We start from the raw sequence: 3415 nt of genomic DNA on the forward strand, positions 1-3415 counted from the left end.
AGCTCCTTGTCCCTCACCCGCCATCACCAGTAGCTTCTGGTCCCTCAGTCATTACTTGGCAGCTCCTTCCCCGACACTATTGCCTGGCTCCTTTCACCTCAGCTGCCATCACCCAGCCGCTCCTTGTCCCTCAACGCTCATTGCCTGGTGGATCTTTGTCCCTCAGCCACCATCAGCGAAGCTCTGTGCTTAAATGGAGACTGAGGTCATGGTGCCACGGGGTTTTTGTTTCAGAGAGTGTGCTGGAAAACCTGGGTATAATGTCTGCAAAAGTGTGCTGAAGCATCATGTCAAAATCCTCTCTGGTGCCTAAAAGTGGGAAATGGATCCTGACTTTTTAAGTAAGACATGTTCAACCTGCAGCTCCCTGAACCCTTTTCCGCTGGCTGAGCAGACCTGGGGAAGTGCACAGCTGATCCACAGTCAGCTTTTGCTCTCAAACACAGCCAGAACCAAGCCTTACAGCAAAAAGGAAGTGCCAAGTTACCATCAAGCTGAATCAGAAAGTCCCTCCCTCAAAATCAGTGTCAAAATGCTTTTGAATTAATATATTGTCCAGTTGTCAGCCTTATCTGGCACAAGTTTCAAATGCCCTCCTCCAGCACAGGCTGCTGCTGTGACTTGGGTCTCCAGGCTCTCCTGCGCATCAGTTCTTACCTGGAAAATGGGGATAATTAGCACCTCCAGACTTACAAAGCCAGTCATGGACATTTATGCATCCAGTCTGTGAAAGTTTGAGATGCTGGGATGATGGGCACTATGGAAACAAATAGTGTAACAGCATCACATGGATATCTGTTCATTTCTGGTTTGACTTCCTCAGGGAAAAAAAAGGGGGTTGTACAAACAGAGGTACTGGTTTGTGTACCTCCAGTTGTTTTGAAGGCCCTTTAGAATATCAGCTGTGCACTTTAATCAAAATCAAATTATAGATTCACGGTACAGACACACTGACTCTCAAGTGATCCGTTCACATGAAAGTGAAAGCCATTCAAATAGGTATGAACGTGCGTGAGTTTTAAAAACCCGTGAGGTTTGGGCAGCAGCTGTTTTTCTCTGTGTCACGGGCAGGGCAAAGCTGAGAGACGTACGATTTACTGTAGTGAGACTGAACCCACACCTCCTTCTTTGCTCTTAGCTTCTGATGTGGTTTTGTGGTGACCTATTTAAAATAGTCTTTCTACAGTAATAAGCAATTTTTTTTTTCCACACTGGCTACTTTCCGACAACCTGCAGTTTGCTAATACCCACCTGCTTTAACTCACCCCCTCCATCCCAGTAGCATTTGGGACAGTTTAGAGTGCATTACTTCAGCTTAGGCACGTGTGATGTGACGCACTTACAGCTCACTGGTGCCAGTGGAAAATGAGGATGGCACTTTGCAAGGTGGTGCAAGCTGATTTCCAGGGGTCATGTGCACATCTTACACCATTTGGGAACTGGGGGAACTGTGGGCCTCCAACACATCAGAAGCTCAGGCGCTTCTGCTCGTTGATTTCGATTTTCACAATGCTCCGGAGTGGAGATTATGAACACCACTTCATCCATAAATAATGAATGAATAAGCTGATGAAACACAGGAATTTCCCTTGTGAATGCTGTCTTCCTTTTTTTTGCAAAAATTAAAATTCAGGGTTTGCCAAGCCTCGGCCAGTTTCAGTATTTGTGAAGTGCTCCAAATGTGCTGTGTCAAAACACCAGAGGGGTGTGGAGTGTCGCTTCAGTATGAACAGAGACGGGTGCAGGTCGCTTTAGATGGCTGGAAGTAGCTGGTTGCTAAAAGGTGAATTGTCAGTATTTCCCTTGAGAACATCTCCAAAAAGAAATTGGTCTTCTGCACATTTGCATGGGTTTAGCTCATAATAACTTCGGGGTTTTTCTTCTGCTTTTCTGGGAAGCCCAGTGAAAATGCAAGAAGTTAAATTGAAAGCGGTTGAGAGAGAATGGGTGGGAGCGTGGCAGAGAAGGACAGTGGGGCCATGTGCATCTCACCTCCACGCAGTACAGCTCATGCTCTGGGTCACATGGCGGGAGGAAGCTCCCCTGCTGCACAGCCCAGTCCTCCTCACCTGGCCCTTATCCTGTCCACCTGGAAAGCAGAGAAAAAATTGTTGAAAGGCATCTCTGGAGAGCTCCAGTCCAACCTCCTGCTCAAAGCAGGGCCAGCTTCAAAGTTAGAGGAGGTTGCTCAGGGCCTTACCTGGAGAAATTTTGAAAATCTCCAAGGATGGAGAGTACCCAGCTGCTCTGGGAGACCTGTCCCCATGCTGCACCACTCTCAGGGTGAAGAACTTTTCCCCTGTTGTGCAGCTGGAAGCTCCCTTGTTGCAGTTCATAACTTGGTGCCTCTTCTGTTGTGCCGCTCTGACAACTCTGCTCCTCCTCCCTGTAGCACCCTTCCTCCATATCTTACAGCTGCTTTGGGTTAAAAGGAGTAGCTGCATCCATCTGCAAGGACAAAGTTTCTTAAAAGCAAATCAGCAAATGGGGGAATAAGTAGAGCCATTGCAGTGGTGGAGGTCAGGGCATGGCGAGAGTCCTGTGTAACCTAAGACCTGTGTCAATGGGCTCTTGCTGTTGTCACCAGAGCAATGTTCAATTCTGTACGAGGCTGGTGCAGAATAAAGAAAATCTTAAAACTATCTTTCCTAGCCATTTGAGTTTTGCTTGGTGTGAAGAGTAGGTCATCTGGCCTAAGAACAAAGGCCAGAAATTTTAGCTGTTTTTCTCTCTCTTTGCTTGTTCTTTGCTTTTGTTTTGTTTTGGGTTTTTTTTGGTTTTGGCCTTGGCCTCGTTTTTTCAGTTTTGTTCCTTTAATCTTTCAACTGGCGTGATCAGGAAACTCCACACTTATTTTTCTGGCCTTGTAGCTGTCATGTGCTTTTAATCATGAGAGATTGATGTAGAAAAGGGATGACTGCAGATGTAACTCTTCAGGATGTGAGCTGACCTTCTCCTCGCTGTGTCTGCCAGCCCTGGCCAAGGGCGAACCACAGATGGGTGTTGGGGGCCATGGGAAGGGTTCAGGAAAGGATGTGGAAGGAAGGAGGATTGAGCCAGGAAAGTGGAGGTCTAGGAACCTAAAGAAACACAAACCCAGGACTGAACCTCACAAAAGCCAGGATCTGAAGGTAAAAAAAAAAAGAAAAAGGTAGAAGAAGGAGAAGGATCCCAGAGGGACCCCTGTAGGGGGGGGATGACATCAGAGCGGCTGGAGGGACCATGGGCTGCCGAGTCAAGTGACTGCATGAGAACGGGGAGCCCCAGGTTCCAGGAGGTGCAGTTGGTCAGATACTGTGTTTCCACTGAAATGAAGTTTCACCTCTTAGAGCAGCATGCTGTGGGCGAAGTAACCACAGGTGATATCAAATTGTAACATCTAAAGCGTTCTGTATGAGGATATGATTTCCATGTG

Source organism: Egretta garzetta, unplaced genomic scaffold (assembly GCF_000687185.1).
Source record: "Egretta garzetta isolate BGI_Z169 unplaced genomic scaffold, ASM68718v1 scaffold188, whole genome shotgun sequence".
Lineage (NCBI taxonomy): Eukaryota > Metazoa > Chordata > Aves > Pelecaniformes > Ardeidae > Egretta > Egretta garzetta.